The sequence below is a fragment of the Arachis stenosperma genome, chromosome 2 (genome assembly GCF_014773155.1).
Source record: "Arachis stenosperma cultivar V10309 chromosome 2, arast.V10309.gnm1.PFL2, whole genome shotgun sequence".
In the NCBI taxonomy this organism is placed as follows: Eukaryota; Viridiplantae; Streptophyta; class Magnoliopsida; order Fabales; family Fabaceae; genus Arachis; species Arachis stenosperma.
The window spans coordinates 51,915,110-51,940,471 of NC_080378.1; the positions used below are offsets into that span (position 1 = coordinate 51,915,110).

The following is a 25,362-nucleotide window of genomic DNA, read 5'->3' on the forward strand; positions in this document are numbered from 1 at the left end:
GGCTCAATGTCAGAATGTAGAGATAAAAGAAACCTTTTATGTGAAGATGAAAGAGAAGAAAAAGACATGACTGAAGATAAAGGATACTTGCACTTTGAGGGAGATTGATTTGTAGAGATGAGAGAGGAATTACACAAGTAATCAGAGAGATATGCTGGAGGTCGGTGAGGCCGGTCGAAATGACGAGGATGGGGTTGCTCAGGTGGTGAAGAAGGTGACGGGGGATGAGAAAGTGATGGTGGACTGGTGTCTAGTGCGGAAGGAGAGATGGGTATCTGTGTTGAAAGTGATTCAGTGGTCATGGGTTCAACTTGGCTAGGTAACGATAGTGAGAAAGAGGGAGAGGTTGTTGGAGAAAATAAAGAACTAGGTGGAGTTGGGTCAATGGGTATTGGTGAGGGTTCAACTGGAAGACTAACTGAATCTTGTTTTTGAGAATGTGTGTTTGGCAATGTTGGGCTGAGTGTATGGAATTGGGCATTTTTTGTGACTAAGGGCAAGATCATTTCATAAAAAATCACGTTTCTAGAAATCTCAATTCTTTTATCTTCTAAAACATAAACAATATATTCTTTAAAATCACTTTGAAAGCCAATAAATACAGCCTTTTTGGCTCTTGGATCAAATTTTGATCTATTTGCCATTAGGGTAGAAACAAAACATAAGCATCCAAAAACTTTAAGGTCATGATAATTTGGTGGATGATTGAATATAATCTCAAATGGTGTTTTAAAATTAATTGCGGATGATGAAACACTGTTAAGTAGATAAACAACATGTCTAACAGCATAAGACCAAAAAGATGATGGTAAATTAGATTGAAACATAAGAGCACGAGCTATATTCAAAATATGTTGATGCTTGCGTTCTACCCTTCCATTTTGTTGAGGAGTTTCAACACAACTACGTTGATGAATAATGCCCTTTGAAGCATAAAAATTAGGTAAAATAAATTCTGGTCCATTATCGGAACGAATAGTTTTGACTTTGGAGTTGAATTGTGTTTCAATTAAAGTAATAAAATTTTTTATTTGATTTTGCACTTCTCCTTTTGATTTTAATAAAGTAACCCATGTAAAGCGGCTAAAATCATCAACAATAGTAAAAAAATATTTATGATTATGAATATAACTTTGTCGAAACGGACCCCAAATATCAAAATGTAATAAATCAAAACTTGCATTGGCTTTGTAAAACTTTGAGAAAATGAAAGTTTCTTTTGCTTAGAAAGATGACAAATGTCACAAGCCTCATCATGATGCATAGAGATAAAAGGAAATTGTTTATGTAAATGATTAAGTCTTTGTCTAGAAGGGTGTCCTAAACGAAAATGCCATATATTGGAAGGTGTAATGGGTGGAGATTGGATAGAATTTATGGAGTGTGTAGTGAATGAATTTTTACCGAAATTGGGTTCAAAGACATATAATCCCTCTCTCATTCTGGCCAAATCAATCGTCCCCAAATTGTTGCTCTGTAAAGTGCAAGAAGAAGATGAAAAAGTGAGTTCACATGTGAGTACTGAAATAATTTTTGAAACGGAGATAATATTAAAGTTGAAATGAGGTAAATAAAGAACATCATGAAGAACCAAGGATGGTGAAAATTGAACGATGCCTTTATAAGAAACAGTAGCTTGAGAACCATTTGGTAAATGAACAATAATAGGAGAAATTTGTGTGTAAGAAATAAACCAAGACAAATTTGATGCAATGTGATCTGTGGCACCAGAATCAATGATCAAAGTATTCAAGAATGAATCTCAATTTGAAGAATTGTTAACAGTAGAAAAAGTATTGAAAGAACAAAGATAATGAGTAGTTGGACTTGGCAAAAGCTCAAGTTGGTTTGAAGGACGAGCTTTTTCATTGAAAGGAAGTGCCATGAAAGAAAAGTGTTGGGTTGACGAAAGGTCCAAAAGAGGCTCCGGATGAAGTTGCTGTTGTACCCTTTCTCCTTGATCCATGGATGTCAGCAGAGCTCAAGAGGAGCTCTGATACCATAATAAAACGGAAAGAGTATACAAAGATAATAAAATTGTGAAAGAATAATAATGAAAGAAAAAAAAGATGAAGAAAATTGATTGTTGATTGATTGAATTGTTCACTATGAAGGTAAAACTAAGTATATATAGAGCATTAGTCTATAAAAGATAAAAGATAAGATAAAAATAAGATAGAGATAAAGATAAAGATAACTATAAGATAAGATAAAGACTAAAATTATAATTGAATTTGTATATTCTGTTGGGCTGAATTTGTGGGCCGTGAGACGTCTTTATTGTTATCATGGGCTGAGGTAGAAGAGTGATTTAATAGAAAGGGGGTTTGGGTAAATAAGAAGTGGGTGAGGCCCAATAGAGTAAGCTGATGGATTATAGATTGTTTTGAGTTATTGTTGTATGTGATATTAGTGGTTATACATTGGGCTAGATGGAACAAGAGTGGAACTATTTGGACTAATAACATTATCATTTTATGAAAGACAACTTTTTTAGAAATTTCAATCCTTTTTATCATCTAAAGTATAAATCATATACCTTTAAAACTATTTTAAAACCAATAAAAATGGCCTTTTTAGTCTTTAGATCAAAATAATTTTGATCTATTTGTTATGAGAGTGGAAACATAACATAAAAACCCAAAAATTTTAATATCATGATAATTTGGTGAATGTTAAAATAAAATTTCAAAAGGTGTCTTAAAATTTATGATGGAAGAATAGATCCTATTAATTAAATAGACCGCATGATTAATGGCATAACACAAAAAAAAGTAGGTAATTTTGATTGAAATATGAGGGCAAGAGCCACATTTAAAATATGTTGATGTTTACATTCCACCCGTCCATTTTGTTAGAAAAATTTTTACACAATTTTGTTGATGGATAATTCCTTTAAAAGCATAAAAATCATTTAGAAAAAATTCAGAACCATTGTCAAAAGGAATACATTTGACTTTGAAATTAAATTTCGTTTCAACTAATGCAATAAAATTTTTGTCATGATTTTAAACTTACTCTTTTAATTTTAAAAGAATTATCCATGTAAAACGACTAAAATCATAAAAAATAATTAAAAAATATATATGATTGAGAATGGAATTTTGACGAAAAGAACCCATATATCAAGCAAGATATAATAAATCAAAGGCATGATTAGATTTATTTAAACTTTGTGAAAAAAAAAATTTCTTTTACTTGAAAAGATGATAAATATCACAAACTTGATCATCACAATTGTGAAAATAAAAGAAAATTGCCTATGTAAAAAATTAAGTCTTTCTTTAGAAAGATGTTCTAAACGAAAATGCCATAAATTTAAAAGTGTGATGGGAGTGGCTTGTAAGGTGCTGAGGGAGTGTGTAGTGGATGCATTATTGGCAGTGAAGGACTTATTAAGGATATATAATCTTTCTCTCAAACTACCCAAACCAATCCTCAAATTATAGTTCTGTAATTTGTATGATGAACATAAAATAGTGAGTTCACATTTTAACATGGAAGTTATTTTCGAAATGGAGATAATATTAAAACTAAAATTTATAATCGAACATCATGAAGAATTAATGAAGTTAAAAATTTCACAATTCCTTTAGGTGAAGTAATAACTTGTGAACCATTTGGCATATGAACAAGTATGGGATTGATTTTAGAATAAGAATAAAACCAAGATAAATTTGAGACAATGTGATCTATGACACCTGAATTAATCATCCAAGTGTCAAGAAAAATATGTTGATTTGAAAAATTATTTTGCATAAAAAAAGTGTATGAAGAGCATAAATAAGGAATACCCAAATTTGGGCTTTGAGATAACCCAACACTGCCCTTGCATTCTGACATTGAAGCTTCGGCTCTCTTTAAAAAATTTATGAAGGAATGATTTTAGGCTGGAGAGAGGCACGTAACCTGATCTGCAACTGAGTGTTGCTACTGAGTTGTCCTATCTCCTAAAATCAGGATATTCTATGAAGGTAGTGGCACTGAAATTGGATTATGAGGCAAAAGAGTGGCTACGACGTTCATAGAGGAGGAGAAGAGACTATTGAAGCACGACTTCCTTGAGAAACGTGGGTGACCTAATGAGTACCATGTTTTATGTTTGCTATAGCAAACATCCACCGTGTGGCCATTCCGACCGCCATAGGAACATTGTTTGGAGGGGGAGGCACTGCTGTCGCAACCTGCACCAGAGAAAAATGATGAATGACCACCGCTGTGGCCAGATGGAGGATAACGCGAATCAATAGCAATAGCCATTGCATGCGGTTCATCCAAGATTCTAGATAGAGCTTGCAGTTGACGTTCATATTGAATAACCAATGCAAACACGCAAGTCATCGACGATAGAGGGTCCAGAAGGAGAACATGTGATCGAACAACAGAGAATCTTTCATCAAGACCTTTGAAAAATCGGATAATAAAATCTTGGGATCGATGTTTTTTGCTAGGTAAGCTAATATTGAAAGCGGCCGCAAAATGGCAAACTCTTCCTAGAGTGTTCCCAATGAAGTATTGTAAAAGTATGTAACTGAGAGATTTTGTTGTTTGAGTGCATACACCTCTTTTTGTAACTTTACAATTCTAAGCAAATCACTGTGAAAAAAAAGCGTTCTTTGAGATCATACCCAAACAGCTGAGGTTATGTTGAAAGAAATAATGCTTTGCATAATTGAATGTGATAGTAAATTAAAGAGTCAGGATAGAACCAGAATGTTGCAGCGTTTCCAGATTAGATAAAAAGATTCATCTGGTAAAGAAGGAGGAATGGTACTAGTAAAAAATCTGTGTTTATTTTTAAAGACAATGACTATAGAAAAAGATCGACACCAAGAATGGTAATTATTGTCTATAAGGATTACTAAAATAGAAATGGAATTTCCACTGATATAAATATAAAATTGGTAGGGTCTTGTGCTAAGTTAAGAGACTGATCCTCCGCGATAGAGAGAAGATGGAAAAGAAGATGACTCACGACAACAATCTTTACCATAGATATCAGTAAAGCTCAAAGGAGTTCTGATACCATATTAAAATTCAAGAGATGAGATAGAAGTGAATATATATATAATTATATATTGAAGTTTAATGTTAACTTTTTTTTTTTATGTATCATCTAGCTAGCTATATATAGAAATACTACACTACTATTATAATTATTATCTAATCACTACTAACCTAATCTTTAACCATTAACATTTCTAATAAATAGTAAGTCATCATAAATGAATTTGTTTCTAGAAGAGTGAATAACATTCTGTGTATAGAAGAATGTAAGACAGTTTCTTCATATTATTGTTGGATTATCTTGTGTGGGCTGATTGAAAAGCTTATTACTTCGATTTTGGGCTAGTAGATGGATTTAATACACACCACCAATAAGATTAGTGAAGAAAATAGAGAAAGTGATGATGGAATCTCAGAATGCATAAAAGAAATTTACCGGGAAGCTTTTCGGTATAATATCATCGTCCCCATCCTGTGCAAAACTTGATGAAGACACATCCTGCTTGCTATCAGTGTCATCTGCACCCAAATATGATGCTCCAAGTCTTTTCAATGATCTGCTACCATAATCAAGTGCAGATGAACCACTATTCCGAGAACCAAAGATGGATCCACTGTATACATATAGAAAACCCAGAAAGAATGCCACAGCACAAACTGAAGCAACTAAGCGCTTCTTTTGTGATTCCTCAGATCTACCCCTCGACATTTATCACTTTAAAATTAAATTATGCTTTTCACAGTCGTTACTGTTGTAAACTGAATATGATGATCACAGCATAGATTTTACTTCACTTGATATGTGGTACCAAGTTCATCATCGTCCAAAGTAGCATTGTTTGATCATTCTCCAGTGTTTCAAAATAAATAAACGCAATTCAAGTTCTTCAAAGTTGCAAAGATTACACCTGCATATATATATATATATATATATTAAAAAAGTGTCAACAAATGGAATATAGAAATTTCTTAGAGCTAAAAAGAATAAAAATCAATTTAGATCCATAGATATATGGAAGGCAATATATTCCAGAATGGAAATTAGTATGTGACGTGCCATAAGTAAAATATTTTATGTGAAAAACATATATATAACGTTCTGATATGTACATAAATTGACATGCAGTACACTATTTAATTAATCCAGATTGAAACATAAAAATCATTTAATTATTTTTATTGTGTCAAAATTTGATGAGACGTAAGTAGGGCAATGCATATTGAGAGTAGTTAACTAACAGTGATAAAGATTAACTTTCTTTTTAACTTAACCTCGCTTTTGTGTCTATAAATACCTCCCTATTCAATGTTATTAGGCATGCATGTATGAATTATCAAACTAAATAAAGAGGTATATATAGAAAAATAATAATGTTAAGCGAAGTCAAACTTTATCATTGCTAGTTCTACTCTTAATAGTGCATATATATTACTAAATTAGAAAGATAACTAAAAGGCATAATGTGCTCCAGCTAAATCAGCCTAGAAATTCGAACAAGGTAGAACAATAAGAAAATAAATAAAAAGACAAAGGACAATTTAATTACCAAAACACTAGAGATCCATGATTTCATAGTTTTCATAATCTTTTGTCTAGTTCAAGTGCACTTCTAACATGTAAAAAAGAATGTAAATCAAGCTATTTTAATTTGGTACGGTTCAACTGGATATTACAATTGGTGTGACTCACTATTAGGTTTTAGTCAAATTCTATGTACCACATGTCCCATCAAACAATAAAAAAGAAATATAAGATAAAAAATTATTATTTTTCATTTGAAAAAATAAGTGCTGTAAAGCACACAACAGGCTTTGTACTAACTAATAACCATGAAGCTATCCAAAAAAAAAAAATTAACAACAAATAAGTGAAACTGATGCATCAAGAGAGACTACGTGAAAGATAAAAAGGTAGCTATTTGATACGTATTGATATAACATTGAAAACCTTTGTCTACAAAATTGAATATTATTAAATCATATAATAATTAATATGAGTTTAAATATATATGTTCCAAAGAATTAAATGGGACTCCCAAATCTGGAATAGTTTAAGACAACAATAATGTCAACATCAAAACATAACTCGCTAACAATTCAATCACAAACTATGGAATAATCGAAACAACAATTAAAAAAAAAAGAACGAAAAAAACTTACTGTGTTGATATATCAGCGTTAAAGTGGTGTGAGATACGAAGCAACGAAGCAAGATTTGAGTACAGGGGTTCACAAAAAATAAAACTTAAAAAACCTACAAGAAATGAAGATAAAGGATGAGAGAGAGAGAGAGAGAGAGAGAGAGAGAGAGAGAGAGAGAGAGAGAGAGAGAGAGAGAGAGATTGATCGTTATGAGATCTCAGTAATTGGTTTTGACATCCTATTTTTCGAAGTGACACACAGACTAAGTCATTAGTTAATGTGTTGTCGTGTCATTACCACACTTTTCCTTGTTCAGTTCGTTAATATAAGGCAATTCTTTTCTCCATTTAACAAATATACTTTTTTTTTTCCACATAAAAAAATCATACTTTTTATCTCCTACTGTCTAAATAATATGGTTATGTAGTTTTAATTTTTTTTAAGTTTGAAGAAAAAATTTAATTAAAATAAATAAAGGGTATCATCTCAAATTTGGACATGTGCAAGTCAATTGTCTAAAATTTCTTAAACTGCTTTTTAATTTGATTATGGAGGCAAAGTTGGACTTGGAAATGAGGAGAAGTGATGCTTAATATTGATGTGGTGTCAGACACAACTTGAATCTAGCGATTTTTGAACTTAATTCAAAAAACAAATTAACAGAAAAAATGGATCATCCGATTTCATGTAAATCATAAAAAAAAATTTTGATCATGGAGAAATCGCAGGTTCCGATTTACTTTATGTGAATTTCAGATCCTTCCTCCATGCAAAACGGACCCTGCGATTTACTTCCAAAAACTTAAAAACAAAGAACTCGAAGGGTCCGATTTCTTAACACCAAACCTGAATAAAAAACTGTCCCACAAATTGGTGTAGCACCTTCATCATCCATAACCCGACACAACACCTTCACCTCTTCCATAACCAAAAAAATCAGCCCATCATCTACGACTATATATATATATATATATATATATATATATATATATATATATATATATATATATATATATATATATATATAAAATTAGACAATTGATTTAATACATTTAAAAAACTCTATCGTCTAACACCTACCCCTCTATATATATATATATAGTATTATTTTTATCGTCAATATTTAGAATAAATTTTAAAGTTATTTCTGACATTTAAATTATCCTATTTATATATAATATTTTAAAATTAACTTAATATTATTATATCGTCATATCACGGTAAATTTTAAAAAGTTAAATTTAACAGTATTTGTATAGTTTTTTGGAGTGTTTGAGAATATTTTAGATGGCTCTAGAATGTTTTAGAATGTCCTAAAAGGTTCCAGAATATACTAAAAAATTTTAGAAGACTCTAGAAGGTCATAGAGTAATCTAAAAGAGTCTGGGTGTATATAGAAGTATGAAGAGTAGTATGAAATAATCTAGAAGTATTTAGAAAGTTGTGGTAGGATAGATATTTGTAATGAAGGTTCTAGATGATTAATCTGAACTGTTGATTAGATTTAATCCTAACCATCCATTGAGGAGGTGGATGGCTATAAATAGGAGGTAAGAGTTAGTATGAGTCGTGTGTGAGTCATTTGTAATAAACACTTGAGAGTAATAAAGTATTTTTTCTACCAAATCTTCCTTTCTCTTGTGTTCTCTTGTGTTCTTAGCTTTCTTGCTAAATACTGAGGGTTAGGCTGACTTGGTCTTAGCTCAAGAAGTTGAGTAAGTCCGAGTGCTGGCACGGTAGCGTTGGAGTGTGTCCAAGACCGAGACAATTTGGCATCAGAGCAAGATTCGAGAGAGAGCACAAGTAGTTTTTGGGTATGGCTTCTAGTATCACCATGGAGCATGTTGAGTCTCAAAGGAGAAAGGATGCTATTCCTTCTCAATGGGGAGGCAAGAAGTCCCATTCTTCAAGTGAGCCTAGAGGTAAGGACTCTAACTTCTTAGAAGAGAGAGTTTCTATGTTGGAGAATGTTCTGTCCTATATGGATGAGCGTTTTCAAAGGATAGAACATGATAAAGAGACCCTCGAGGCTCACGTGTTAGGAGAACTAGATGCTTTCAAAGAAAGAATGCTCTAAATTGAAGAGATGCTTGAGAATTCCTTGAAACTATTTGAGGAAGTTTGAGTTTGGTTCGAGCAGGTAAAATCTCGACCAACAATTATAAGGGATACGACAAAGATTGATCTCCCAAAGCCAAAGAAATTCAAGGGCGTGAGGGACGCTCGAGAGGTGGAGAACTTCCTATGGCAAATGGAGAGCTACTTTGATGGCTAAGGGGTGGTAGAAGAAGCAATAAAGGTATGCACTACAACTCTCTACCTTTCTGATAATGCTACTTTGTAGTGGAGGAGAAAATGCGATGATATAAAGAAGGGTACTTGAAATATAGCCACATGAAAAGATTTCAAAAGGGAGTTGAAAAGATAATTCTTCCCTGAGAATGTGGTTTATGAAGCAAGAAAGAAGTTGAGGGAGTTGAAGCACAAGAGTACGATTAGCGACTACGTAAAGGAGTTCACTACTCTCATGCTTCAAATCCCCAACTTAGCATTAGAGGATGCATTATTCTTCTTCATTGATGGACTCTAACCTTGGGCAAAGCAAGAACTACAAAGAAGGAATGTTAAGGATATCGATGAGGCCATCATGCAACGGTGGCCGAATCACTCACTAAATATCATAGGGGAGACTCTAAACCCAAGTCTTCCTCCAAGCCTAGTTCTACTAAAGGTGGGGGAGACAAGGAGAAGAGTTTCTCAACCAAGAAAGAAGGGAAATACTCTTCAAATAAAGAGTACGAGAAAAATAAGAAGGCTTTCGTGCCCAAAGGAGGATGCTTCGTGTGTAAAGGACTACACCAAATGAAGGACTGTCCCAAGCTACGGACTCTAGCATCTATCACTGAGGAATGAGAGGCTCTCAAGTAACTGAGTGTGCTGGATCTATCCAACTCTTGAATGTTGTGAAAGGAAAAGAGGTAAGCATTGCAGAAAAGAAAGGCTTGATGTATATCAAAGCCTTTATCAATGAAAAATCCTTCATGGCTATGATTGACACAGGTACTATACACAACTTCATCAGGCCTGATGAAGCAAGGAAGCTTGGGTTGAAGATCACTGAAAAGAATGACTGGTTCAAACTCGTGAATACTAAGGGTGAACCCTTTAAGGGAATAGCAAAAGGGGTTGAGATGACTCTTGGTTCTTGGAAGGGCCTTGTAGATTTTTCAGTAGCACCTATGGATGATTTCAAAATAGTCATCGGGCTCAATTTGAAAAGGAAGGCAAATATAATACCTATGCTATTGAAAGAGCATTTTCGTATGGTTAGGAATTTCATTCAAAATAATTCCGTTGATAGTATAGTTCCCAACCAACTAGTAATGCTCAATTCAAATTTTAATAAAATTTTGGTTGTCACAAGTACAAACCCCAATAAAAATTAACCGAAGTATTCAAACCTCGGGTCGTCTCACAAGGAATTGCAATGAAGTGATCAATTATTGGCTATGAAGGATAAGGGAGTTTGATTTATAATTGGCAAAGAAATATAAAAACAAGAAAGTTAATAACAAGAACTAATAAAATAAAGGAAAGAACTCTTGGCTAGACATAGGTAATTGAGATCACCATCCTTGTCTACAAACCATACATTGATAATTATGAGGAACTGGTACACGAAATTGTGATCATCAATAATGGCTCCAAAGACTTGGTGCTCTCAAACATAAATCATACTTTGTCACAACTCCGCACAACTAACCAGCAAGTGTACTGGGTCGTCCAAGTAATAAACCTTACGTGAGTAAGGGTCGATCCCACAGAGATTGTTGGTATGAAGCAAGCTATGGTCATCTTGTAAATCCCAGTCAGGCGGATTTAACTAATTTAAGAGATTATTGTATTTTCGAATAATAATAAAATAAACAGAAAATAAAGATAGAGTTACTCATGTAATTCAATGGTGGGAATTTCAGATAAGCGTATGGAGGTGCTGTGTTCCTTCTGAATCTCTGATTTCCTACTGCTTCCTTCCAGTTTTTTATCACTCCTTTCTATGGCAAGCTGTATGTAGGGCATCACCGTTGTCAATGACTACATTCCATCCTCTCAGTGAAAAATGTCCAAATGCTCTGTCACGGCACGACTAATCATCTGTCGGTTCTCGATCATATTGGAATAGAATCCCTTGATTCTTTTGCGTTTGTCATCATGCCCAGCAATCGCGAGTTTGAAGCTCGTCACATTCATTCAATCCCAGAATCCTACTCGGAATACCACAGACAAGGTTTAGAATTTTCGGATTCTCATGAATGCCACCATCAATTCTAGCTTATACCACGAAGACTCTGATCTCACGGAATGGAAGGCTCGGTTGTCAGGCGAGGGGCAACCATGCGTCGTGTATCAGGAATCCAAGAGATATGCACTCTAGCTTTCGCTTGTAGAATGGAAGTGGTTGTCAGGCACGCGTTCATAAGGATGGATGATGATGAGTGTCACAGATCATCACCTCCATCAGGTTGAAGTACGAATGGCATCTTAGAACAGGAATAAATCGAATTGAATAGAAAGTAATAGTAATTGCATTAAAACTTGAGGTACAGCAGAGCTCCACACCCTTAATCTATGGTGTGTAGAAACTCCACCGTTGAAAATACATAAGTGATGAAGGTCTAGGCATGGCCGAATGGCCAGCCGCCAATGTCTAAGATCGCATAAACTGATCAAAGATGTCTAATACAATAGTAAACTATCCTATTTATACTAGACTAGCTACTAGGGTTTACAGAGGTAAGTAATTGATGCATATATCCACTTCCGGGGACCACTTGGTGTGTGCTTGGGCTGAGCTTGATCTATCCACGAGCTGAGACTTCTCTTGGAGTTGAACGCCAAGTTGTAACGTGTTTTGGGCGTTCAACTCTGGTTCGTGACGTGTTTTTGGCGTTTGACTCTAGAATGCAGCATGGAACTGGCGTTGAGCGCCAGTTTATGTCATCTAATTACGAATAAAATATGGACTATTATATATTTCTGGAAATCTCTGGATGTCTACTTTCCAACGCTGTTGAGAGCGCGTCATTTAGAGTTCTGTAGCTCTAGAAAATCTATTTCGAGTGCAGGGAGTTCAGAATCCAACAACATCAGCAGTCCTTTTGTCTGCCTTTTTTAGAGTTTTGCTCATGTCCCTCAATTTCAGCCAGAAATTACCTGAAGTCACAGAAAAACACACAAACTCATAGTAAAGTCCAGAAATGTGAATTTAGCATAAAAACTAATGAAAACATCCCTAAAAGTAGCTAGATCATACTAGAAACTACCTAAAAACAATGCCAAAAAGCATATAAATTATCCGCTCATCACAACACCAAACTTAAATTGTTGCTTGTCCCCAAGCAACTGAAAATCAAATAGGATAAAAAGAAGAGAATATACTATAAATCCCAAAATACCAATGAATATTAGTTCTAATTAGATGAGTGGGACTTGTAGCTTTTTGCTTCTGAACAGTTTTGGTATCTCACTTTATCCTTTGAAGTTTAGAATGATTGGCATCTATAGGAACTTAGAATTTCAGATAGTGTTATTGATTCTTCTAGTTAAGTATGTTGATTCTTGAACACAACTACTATTATGAGTCTTGGTCGTGGCCCTAAGCACTTTGTTTTCCAGTATTACCACCGGATACATAAATGCCACAGACACATGACTGGGTGAACCTTTTCAGATTGTGACTTAACTTTGCTAAAGTCCCCAGTTAGAGGTGTCCAGAGCTCTTAAGCACACTCTTTTTGCTTTGGATCACGACTTTAACCACTCAGTCTCAAGCTTTTCACTTGGACCTGCATGCCACAAGCACATGGTTAGGGACAACTTGATTTAGCCGCTTAGGCCTGGGATTTTTTTCCTTGGGCCCTCCTATCCATTGATGCTCAAAGCCTTGGATCCTTGTTACCCTTGCCTTTTGGTTTTAAGGGCTATTGGCTTTTTCTGCTTGCTTTTTCTTTTTCTTTCTAATTTATTTTTTTTCGCCAAAATATATTTTTTTTCGCAAGCTTTCGCTTTTTCACTGCTTTTTCTTGCTTCAAGAATCAATTTCATTATTTTTCAGATTATCAATAGCATTTCTCTTTGTGCATCATTCTTTCAAGAGCTAACAATTTTAACATTCATAAACAACAAGATCAAAATTATGCACTGTTCAAGCATTCATTCAGAAAACAAAAAGTATTGTCACCACATCAATATAATTTAAGCTAAATTCAAGGATAATTTCGAAATTCATGTACTTCTTGTTCTTTTGAATTAAAAACATTTTTCATTTAAGAGAGGAGAAGGATTTATGGAATTTATTTATAGCCTTAAGACATAGTTACTAAATACATAGATAAACATGTGACATAAAAAAAACGAAAAACAGAGAGATAAGAACAAGGAAGTTAAGGAATGAGTCCACCTTAGTGAGGGTGGCGCCTTTTGAAGGTCCAATGGTGCTTTTTGAGCTCCTTTATGTCTCTTCCTTGCTTCTGTTGCATGATCCCTAGTGATTTTGGTGTTCCTATCCTTAGTTGCTTCCAATAATTATGTGGAGGAACATGTATCCCCTGAGGTATCTCAGGGATTTTTTGATGAGGAAATTCCTCATGCTCTCTTGATGTGCAGTTAAATGCTCTTCTACTGAGCTATGGACCCTTGAGATGAATCTCTCCATCTCCCATGACTCAGAGGTGGAACAAAAATTTTTGTCTTCCCTTTTCTCTTTTTTTTTTTGAGGTTTCTCTGGCCTTAGGTGCCATCAATGGTTATGAAAAAACAAAAAAGCTATGCTTTTACCACACCAAACTTAGAATGTTGCTCGCCCTCGAGCAAAAAAGAAAGAATGGAAGGAGAAGAAGATATGGAGGAGAGGGAGAGATGTGTATGTTTCGGCCATATAGGTGGGATTGGGTGGGTAAGAGATGGATGTATGTGAGTGGTGAAGAGGTAATGGGGAAGAGAGATTGAGGTGATTGGTGAAGAAGAGAGAAGGTGAGTTGAGGTAAGTGGGGATCCTGTGGGGTCCACAGATCCTGGGATGATCCTGTGGGATCTACAGATCCTGTGATGTCAAGGATTTACATCCCTGCACCAATGAGGTGTGTAAAACGCCCTCTGTATGCAATCCTGGCATTTAACGCCAGATTGGTGCTTGTTTCTGGCGTTAAACGCCAGCTTTAAGCTTGTTCTGGGCGTTCAACGCCCATCTGCAGCATGTTTCTGGCGTTGAACGCCAGCTTTCCTCAGTGTGCAATCCTGGCGTTTAAACGCCAGATTGCTGCATGTTTCTGGCGTTCAGCGCCAGATCCATGCTCTGTTCTGGCATTGAACGCCAGCCAGATGCTCTTTACTGGTGTTTAAACGCCAGTAAGTTTCTTCCTCCAAGGTGTGATTTTTCTTCTGCTTTTTTGATTCTGTTTTTAATTTTAGTATTTTTTTTGTGACTCCACATGATCATGAACCTAATAAAACATAAAATAACAATAAAATAAAAATAAAATTAGATAAATAAAAATTGGGTTGCCTCCCAATAATCGCTCCTTTAATGTCACTAGCTTGACAGTGGGCTCTCATGGAGCCTCACAGATGTTCAGAGCATTGTTGGGACCTCCCAACATCAAACTTAGAGTTTGAATGTGGGGGTTCAATACCAAACTTAGAGTTTGGTTGTGGCCTCCCAACACCAAACTTAGAGTTTGGCTGTGGGGGCTCTGTTTGACTCTGCATTGAGAGAAGTTATTCATGCTTCCTCTCATTACCAAATAACTTGGCATTTAGCTTCATGATGGCTCCTAGATATTGAGCAACTTGCTCTTCAGTTACATCTTCATCCTCTTCAGAGGAAGAATAGTCTTCAGAGCTCATGAATGGTAGAAGGAGATTTAATGGAATCTCTATGGTCTCTATATGAGCCTCAGATTCCTTTAGGTCCTCAATAGGGAACTCCTTCTCGCTTGAGAGACGTCCCATGAGGTCTTCCTCCTTGGGATTCACGTCCTCTCCTTCCTTCCTAGGTTCGGCCATTTTGATTATGTCAATGGCCTTGCACTCTCTTTTTGGATTCTCTTCAGTATTGCTTGAGAGAGTACTAGGAGGAGTTTCAGTTACTTTCTTACTCAGCTGGCCCACTTGTGCCTCCAAATTTTTGATGGAGGACCTTGTCTCACTCATGAAACTTAAAGTGGCCTTAGACAGATCAGAGACTAAGTTTGCTAAGTTAGAGGAGCTCTATTTAGAATTCTCTGTCTGTTGCTGAGAAGATAATGGAAAAGGCTTGCCATTGCTAAACCTGTTTCTTCCACCATTATTAAAGCCTAGTTGAGGCTTTTGTTGATCCTTCCATGAGAAATTTGGATGATTTCTCCATGAAGAATTATAGGTGTTTCCATATGGTTCACCAATGTAATTTACCTCTGCCATTGCAGAGTTCTCAGGATCATAAGCTTCTTCTTCAGAAGATGCCTCTTTAGTACTGTTGGATGCATTTTGCCATCCATTCAGACTTTGAGAAATCATGTTAACTTGCAGAGTCAACATTTTGTTCTGAGCCAATTGGCATTCAGAGCATCGATTTCAAGAACTCCCTTCCTTTGAGGCGTCCCATTATTCATAGAATTCCTCTCAGAAGTGTACATGAACTGGTTATTTGCAACCATGTCAATAAGTTCTTGAGCCTCTGCAGGCATTTTCTTTAGGTGAATGGATCCACCTGCAGAATGGTTCAGTGACATCTTAGAGAACTCAGATAGACCATAATAGAATATATCTATCATGGTCCATTCTGAAAACATGTCAGAAGGGCATCTTTTGGTCATCTGCTTGTATCTTTCCCAAGCTTCATAGAGGAATTCACCATCTTTTTGTTTGAAGGTCTGAACATCCACTTTAAGCTTGCTCAGCTTTTGAGGAGGAAAGAACTTAGCCAAGAAGGCCGTGACCAGCTTATCCCAAGAGTCCAAGCTATCTTTAGGTTGAGAGTCCAACCATGCTCTAGCTCTGTCTCTTACAGCAAAAAGGAAAAGCATGAGCCTGTAGACTTCAGGATCTACTCCATTAGTCTTAACAGTATCACAGATCTGTAAGAAGTCAGTTAAGAACTGGTAGGGATCTTCTGATGGAAGTCCATGAAACTTGCAGTTCTGTTGCATTAGAGCAACTAATTGAGGTTTCAGCTCAAAATTTTTTGCTCCAATGGCAGGAATTGAGATGCTTCTTCCATCAAACTTGGACGTAGGTGCAGTATAATCACCAAGCATCCTTCTTGCATTATTGTTGTTGGGTTTGGCTGCCATCTCCTTTTCTTGTTCGAAAATTTCAGCAAGGTTGTCTCTGGATTGTTGTAATTTAGCTTCTCTTAGTTTCCTCTTCAGAGTCCTTTCAGGTTCTGGATCAGCTTCAACAAGAATGCATTTTTCCTTATTCCTGCTCATATGAGAAAGAAGAGAACAGAAAAGGAAGAGGAATCCTCTATGTCACAGTAAAGAGGTTCCTTATTGTTAGTAGAAGAAGAAAGGGAATAAAAAAAGGAGAATCCAAACACAAGGGTGAGGATAGGGGCATAGATTTGAGATGAAGAGAAGTGTTAGTAAATGAATAAATAAATAAGATGAGAGACACAAGTTTTCGAAAATAATTTTAAAAAGGAGTTAATGATTTTCAAAAATTAAGATAAGAAATAGAATTAAAATTAAAATTTAAAACAATTAATTAATTAAAAAAAATTTTTGAAAAAGAGGGAGGTATTTTCGAAAATTAGAGAAAGAAAAGTTGTTAGGTGGTTTTGAAAAAGATAAGAAATAAACAAAAAGTCAAATAGTTAGTTGAAAAAGATTTGAAAATTAATTTTGAAAAGATAAGAAGATAAGAAGTTAGAAAAGATATTTTAAAATCAAATTTTTGAAAAAGATAAAATTTTGAAAAAGATATGAAAAAGATATGATTAAAAAGATATGGTTGGAAAAGATTTAATTTTTAAAATTAAAATTAATTACTTGACTAACAAGAAACTAAAAGATATGATTTTAGAATTTAAAGATTGAACCTTTCTTAACAAGAAAGTAACAAACTTCAAATTTTTGAATCAATCATATTAATTATTAGCATAATTTTCAAAAATAAAGATAAAACTAAGAAAAAGATTTTTGAAAAATATTTTAAAGGATTTTCGTAAATTAATAAGAAAAATGAAAAAGATTTAATTTTTGAAAAAGTTTTGAAAAGATAAGATTTTTAAAATTTGAAAATTTGACTTGACTTACAAGAAACAACTAATTTTAAAATTTTTTGACTAAGTCAACCCAAATTTTTGAAATTTTGAGAGAAAAAAGGAAAATATATTTTTTTTATTTTTGAATTTTTAATTATGAGAGAGAAAAACATAAAAAATGACTCACAACATGAAAATTATGAATCAAAACACATGATGCATGCAAGAACACTATGAATGTCAAGATGAATACCAAGAACACTTTGAAGATCATGATGAACATCAAGAACATATTTTTAAAAAATTTTTGATGCAAAGAAAACATGCAAGATACCAAACTTAGAAATTTGCAATGCTTAGACACTATGAATGCAAAAATGCATACGAAAAACAACAAAGAACACAAAACAAGAAATTATCAAGATCAAACAAGTAGACTTACCAAGAACAACTTGAAGATCATGAAGAACACTATGAATGCATGAATTTTTCGAAAAATGCAAGATGAATATGCAATTGACACCAAACTTAAAACATGACACAAGACTCAAACAAGAAACACAAAAATATTTTTGATTTTTATGATTTTATTATTTTTTTGGATTTTATTTTATATTTTTCGAAAAAACATATAGGAAAAAGAAAATAAGAAATTCAAAATTTTTAAGAAGAATTCCAGGAATCTTTCAATGTTAGCCTAAAGCTCCAATCCAAGGGTTGGACATGGCTTAATAGCCAGCCAGCTTTAGGATATAAATCAGTCATACAATAGCTGATATTTCAATTAACTTGCCTCTATGTTGATAGTTGGAAGCCTCAATTCAAAAGAATTTGGATATGGCTTTACAGCCAGCCAGGCTTCAACATGCTTCATGAAACACTAGAATTCATTCTTAAAAATTTAGAATAATTTTTTAAAACAGATGAGAAATATTTTATTTTTCAAAAATAAAACAAAAAGAAAATTACCTAATCTGAGCAACAAGATGAACCGTCAGTTGTCCAAACTCGAACAATCCCCGGCAACGGCGCCAAAAACTTGGTGCACGAAATTGTGATCATCAACAATGGCACCAAAAACTTGGTAGCGCTCTCAAACGTGAATCACACTTAGTCACAACTCTACACAACTAACCAGCAAGTGCACTGGGTCGTCCAAGTAATACCTTACATGAGTAAGGGTCGATCCCACGGAGATTGTTGGTATGAAGCAAGCTATGGTCATCTTGTAAATCTCAGTCAGGCAGATTATAATGGTTATAATTGATTTTCGAATAATAATAATAAATAAACCGAAATAAGGATAAAGTTACTCATGTAAATCATTGGCGGGAATTTCAGATAAGTGTATGGAGATGCTGTGTTCCTTTTGAATCTCTGCTTTTCTACTGTTTTCATCCAATCCTTCTTATTATTTTCCATGGCAAGCTGTATGTAGGGCATCACCGTTGTCAGTGGCTACATCCCATCCTCTCAGTGAAAAAGGTCCAAATGCTCTTGTCACAGCACGGCTAATCATCTGTCGGTTCTCGATCATGTCAGAATAAGATCCATTAATCCTTTTGCGTCTGTCACTACGCCCAATAATCACGAGTTTGAAGCTCGTCACAGCCATTCAATCCCTGAATCATACTCGAAATACCACAGACAAGTTTTAGACTTTTCGGATTCTCATGAATGCCGCCATCAATTCTAGCTTATACCACGAAGACTCTGATCTCACGGAATGGAAGGCTCGGTTGTCAGGCGAGGGCAACCATGCGTCGTGCATCAGGAATCCAAGAGATACATATTCTAGCTTTCGCTTGTAGAACGGAAGTGGTTGTCAAGCACGCGTTCATAGGGACAGATGATGATGAGTGTCACGGATCATCACATCCATCAGATTGAAGTACGAGTAGTATCTTAGAACAGAAATAAGATTGAATTTGAGTAAAAGATAGTAGTAATTGCATTAAAACTCGAGGTACAGTAGAGCTCCACACCCTTAATCTATGGTGTGTAGAAACTCCACCGTTGAAAATACATAAGTGATAGTGGTCCAGGCATGGCCGAATGGCCAACCCCCCCAAAATATGATGTGATTCGAAAATAAGGGAAAAGGACCTATGGTCAAAAGATCGAATGGTCAAAGACACTGAATACAATAGTAAAATATTCTATTTATACTAGACTAGCTACTAGGGTTTACAGAAGTAAGTAATTGATGCAGAAATCCACTTCCGGGGCCCACTTGGTGTGTGCTTAGGCTGAGCTTGAGCTTCACACGTGTAGAGGCTTCTTTTGGAGTTGAATGCCAAGTTGTAACGTGTTTTTGGCATTCAACTCTGGTTTGTGACGTGTTTCTGGCGTTTGACTCCAGAATGCAGCATGGAACTGGCGTTGAGCGCCAGTTTATGTCATCTAATCTCGAATAAAGTATGGACTATTATATATTGCTGGAAATCTCTGGATGTCTACTTTCCAGCGTCGTTAAGAGTGTGCCATTTGAAGTTCTGTAGCTCCAGAAAATCTATTTTGAGTGCAGGGAGGTCAGAATCCAACAGCATCAGCAGTCCTTTGTCAGCCTTTTATCAGAGTTTTGCTCAGGTCCCTCAATTTCAGCCAGAAATTACCTGAAATCACAGAAAAATACACAAACTCATAGTAAAGTCCAGAAATGTGAATTTACCATAAAAACTAATGAAAACAACCCTAAAAATAGCTAGATTATACTAAAAACTATCTAAAAATAATGCCAAAAAGCGTATAAATTGTCCGCTCATCAGTCACGGATCATCACATTCATCATGTTGAAGTGTGAGTGAACATCTTAGAATAAGAATAACCTTGAATTGAATAGAACAACAATAGTATTTTGCATTAATACTCGAGGAATAGCAGAGCTCCACACCTTAATCTATGGTATGTAGAAACTCCACCGTTGAAAATACATAAGTGATGAAGGTCCAGGCATGGCCGAATGGCCAGCTGATGATTGGATTTTTGACGGTTTAGAATTTTACCAATGAAATCTCGTTGTAAAGTATAGTTTCTAAACTAAGCAATAATCCTTTCATACAAAAGATTGTTTGTCACAAGTAACAAACCCCTAAATTTATAAACCGAAGTATTAGAACCTTAGGTCGTTCTCCCTAGGAATTACAATAAAGTGTCTTGTTATTGGTTGAGTTATTTTGGGGTTTTTTTTTTGAGATTTTAGACAAGAAATATAAATGGCAAAGAAAATAAACTAACAACTAATAAAGCTATTGGCAAGATATGAGAACTAGGAGTCCTATCCTAGTTATCCTCCTCAATTGTGATAACAAATTGTCCATTGCTGCCACTTTGTTAACCTCTAACCATGGAGGAAGGTCAAGTGGATGAATCAATTTGATTCCTCAAGTCCTAATCAACTCCTAAAGGATAGATTAGCTTTAGAGGCATTCAAATTAATTAGCAACTTCTAATTATCAATCAACAAAGGAATTAGATAACTCAAGAGTCACTAATTACTCAACCAAGGCCAAGAGAAGTAAAATCTATACTAAAATCCAACCAAACATTTCATCAAGCACTTGGAAGGTACAAAAGAAAAGCAAAGCAAATCGACAACAAGAATAGGATCTAACAACAATTATTGCAAGGAATTAACAACAACAATCAAAAGAAACACAATTATTATGAATTACCTCAAATGGAATTAAAAGAAAGTAGAAGGAACAAAAGTAGATCTACAATAAAGTATGAGAACAACATAAAAGAAATTACAACAAAAGAATAGAAGAATGATGAATGAAACAACAAAGAATTGAAGGGTAGAGGTAGATGAAAGCATGAATTAAAACCTAGATCTAATGGTAACTAGATTTATCATCCCTCTTCAATTCTTGGCTTAAATAGCATCAGAAATGAGTTGGATTGGGCCCACAAGGCTTCTAAAATCACTGGCCACGAGTTGCATTAAGTGAATTGTGTGCAACCATCGGCGCGTCCGCGTACCGTGCGCGTGCGTGCTTCTTTACGTGATTCAACTATGGCAAATCTTATATCATTTCGAAGCCCCAGATGTTAGCTTTCCAACCCAACTAAAACCGCATCATTTGGACCTCTGTAGCTCAAGTTATGGTCAATTAAGTGCAAAGAGGTTAGGATTGACAGCTTTTTGGTTCCATCATTTCTTCATGAGTTCTCCAACTTTACATGCTTTTTCTTCATTCCCTTGATCCAATCTTTGCCTCCTAAATCTGAAATCACTTAACAAACATATCAAGGCATCTAATGGAATCAAGGTAAATTACATTTAGCTATTTTAAGACCTAAAAAGCATGTTTTCACTCTTAAGCACAATTAAAGGAGAATATACAAAACCATGCTATTTCATTGAATAAATGTGGATAAAAGGTGATAAAATCCCCAAAAATCAATACAAGATAAACCCTACAAATGGGGTTTATCAACCTCCCCACACTTATACCAAGCATGTCCTCATGCTTAAACCAAGAGTGAAGTAAGGGTATGGCATTTATTCAATGGAAACTAACTAAATGTCATCTACCTATATGCAACAATCTAAATGAATGCAATTGCTTGGTCAAAATAAATCAATTCCCAAGAAGCATATATGCACAAGGCCTAGCACTAGCAAGTCTAATCCACAATTGATTGAGTTATTAAATATTTTTACAAACTTGCATGAAAAGTGATACTTATAGATGGAAACATGTAATTGAGCATCAAACCCTCACCGGATGTGTTTGCGCTCTATTCGCTCAAGTGTTTAGGATTGATTCTTTCAATTCTCCTTTATTTCATGCTTTTTAAGATTTGTTTTTCTTCTAACAATCAACATACATTTCATGCATACATACACATATCTTGAGGTCTTTTCATTGGTTGTAATGGGGCTAGGGTTAAGGTAGGATGCATATTTGGTCAAGTGAGCTTGAAATTTGAATCTTTGATAAGCTTAAACTTCCCACCTAGCCTAGGACATCCTATACAATTAAGTTCTAACCTAACTACCCATTCTTCTCTTTTTCATATACTCATGAATTTTCTTTTCATTTCGCAACACTTATGCATTGGTCTTTATTGGACTTTACTTTGGGGCATTTTGTCCTCTTTTTATTTCTTTCTTTTTCTTTGTTTCTTTCTTTTTCTATTTTTTTCTTTTTTTTTCCATATTGTTTTTCTTTTTTCTTTTCTTTTTCTCATTTTTTTCTTTCAAATTATATACAAGAACATCAATGCATAAGGTCTATACATTTTAATTAATACATGAGTATGTACCCAATTTCCAATATTTCTACTAAAAATACAAAACTACCCTTTTACTCCCCCAATGTCCCAAGGTTCCCACACTTAAATAATACTCACACACACTAGCCTAAGCTAATCAAAGATCCAAATAAGGACATTTATTATTTTTCGCTTTAGGGCTTGTAATGTGCTAAATTAAGATCAAGTGGGTTAAGCGTAGGCTCAAATTGGCTAACAATGGATGATAAAATGTAAGGCTATTTGGGTAAGTGAGCTAATGAAATGATGGCCTCAATTATATAAATGCATGAATACACAAAATAATGGACATGAAGAATCAAACAAATCAAGGATTACAATCATAAAAAGAGAATAATGCACACAAGAAGGGAAAATAAGTGGTTATAAGATGTAACCACACCATTAGGCTCAAATCTCACAAGCTTGTGTTCTTAGCTCAAAACATGATCCACAATATATAATTCAAGCAAGTTCTATGAAAAGTTTTCACTTAAATCAATTGGTGCCCTATAGATAAAAATCTTGAAATTTTTCATTATTTTGACTAAGCTTATTTTTTATATATATGCAAAAATAAGAAAATACAAGTAAAAATCCTAAAATCCTAGAATGAAATGTAAAAGTGTTGGAATTACAAATTTGTCACCCAAAATTACCGACCGGTCGGACAACCTCCCCACACTTAAAAGTTTGCACCGTCCTCAGTGCACTCAAAGATGAGCAAGGGGTGCGGCGACTCTCTGGATTGCTACCTTCAGCTGGTAAGTCAACCGGTGCTGCGTGTTTTTAGTCTTGCTTCCGTTTTTGCTTACGATGCATCATTCATGAAAAACAAAAATATAACACCATAAGATGAGAAGATGTAAAAGCAAGGAAGCATACATTGTTGGAGTGAGGTAGATCACTAGAATGAGTGAGTGAATTAGTGTGACATTAATGACAAATAAGTGTGTGAATTCTAAATTGTGCGGTTTAGAACACACATTAGCATAAAAGCTATGTCACTAAAGAAGCATGCACTTCACTTATCCTAGTGTGCTTGAGATGCTTTGAGTAAGCTTGTAAGGTACAACAAGTATTAAAGAAGCGTGAAAGCATTCAAGTCAAACATATATGGATGCATATAATCATAACACAAGGCATTAAGGTAAATCCACAACATCATCCATCAAGAGGTTGCCTAATCACAGAATAAGACTTAAATCACATGGTGGCCAAATCATGCAATTCAAGAAGAGTTACAAGCTCGAAGGCAATTCTCATCACTTGGTATTCTTAAAAGGTAAGCATGAAAAAACTCAAAACCAAGTAGCAAAATATAACCTCAATCATAGAATCCAACAAAGATTATCTAAAAATATTCATGCTAAAATAGCATTTAGGCAATAGGGGCAGCAATGTATAATGAACAAAGTCAATAATCCAACACTTATAATGAAAAAGAAAAAATGAAATGAAAACTAAACTAAAACTAACTAATCAACTAACTAACTAACTAATTAGTTAACTAAAATAAATGGTTATTGATGATGTTTGGGAGTGTTGGATGAGGTGTAGAAGAAGGGAAGAAGAAAGGATGAGGAAAGAAATGGAAAGAGGAGAAGAAAAGAAATATAGTGAAGAAAGGACATCCGCGCGTACGCACGCATGGCGCGCGCGCGGATAGTTTATTTTGAGAGTGGCGCGTACGCGTCATGTGCGCGTGCGCGCGAGTGGGGTTGTGCCAAAGGCACAACGTTGGCGCGGCGCAGGCACAACTCTCGGGTCAATGTATGGAAGGCGAAACTTCTCAATCCACGCGGACGCGTCATGTACGCTTGCGCGCGGAATGGCCGAAAAACTTGGGCACGCGTACGCGCACCGTACGCATACTCGTGGATAGTGCTCTGTTTTTAAAAAAATTTTCTATGTTTTTGCACCAATCCAAGAATTCCAAACCTCCAGACAGCTACCAAAACACCCTAAAACCTTATTTAACATATCATACTACTAAATATACTCAACAAACTAAACAAAACACGAAATTAAACTAATTCTACCAATATTTACAGAAGAGAAAAATGAAAAGATTTTACCATGGTGGGGTGTCTCCCACCTAGCACTTTTGTTTATTGTCCTTAAGTTGGACTTATGGGGAGCTCCTCATCAAGGTGGCTTGTGCTTGTACTCATCTTAGAACTTCCACCAATGCTTGGACTTCCAATAAGCTCCATCATTCAAGATCAATATCTCCAAGCTTTGATGGAGTTCTTCACAAATCATGGGCTCCCAATGTTGATCCTCTTCTTGTAATCCGGGATCCCACACTTTATTTTGACACCCATCTTGAAGTTGATCATTATTAGTCCATCCGGGTGGCATGATCCTAGAATTCTCAAAGAAGCTTCCAAACAACTTCCTAGACCCTAGCAATCTAGTTCTACATCAACTCTTGCTATGAAGCTTTGAACATGCAACCATCATGAGCTTAGAATGATATTTCCAACCACTAACCATCTCCCATTTGCTCTTAAAGCCATAAATACGTCTAAGTTGACCATCCATCTCAAGCAAACCATATTCAAGGGGAATAATAAAGCTTGAGTATAAGGAATTTACCCACTTGAATGAAAGAATGGATGGTGGTGGCTTGGGGAGAGGTATCTCCAACGTACTAGCGAGCTTTACTCCCTTGTGTTCTTCCTTAATTGCCTCCACCTCTT

At 35.2% G+C, this 25,362-nt stretch overlaps 1 non-coding gene across 1 annotated transcript; it reads left to right on the forward strand.

The window, feature by feature from the left end:
* Positions 1-15,978: 15,978 nt before the first annotated feature.
* On the forward strand, positions 15,979-16,082 carry LOC130963982 (small nucleolar RNA R71). The gene has a single exon (XR_009080097.1). It is a non-coding gene; the product is annotated as a small nucleolar RNA R71 (small nucleolar RNA).
* Positions 16,083-25,362: the final 9,280 nt, after the last annotated feature.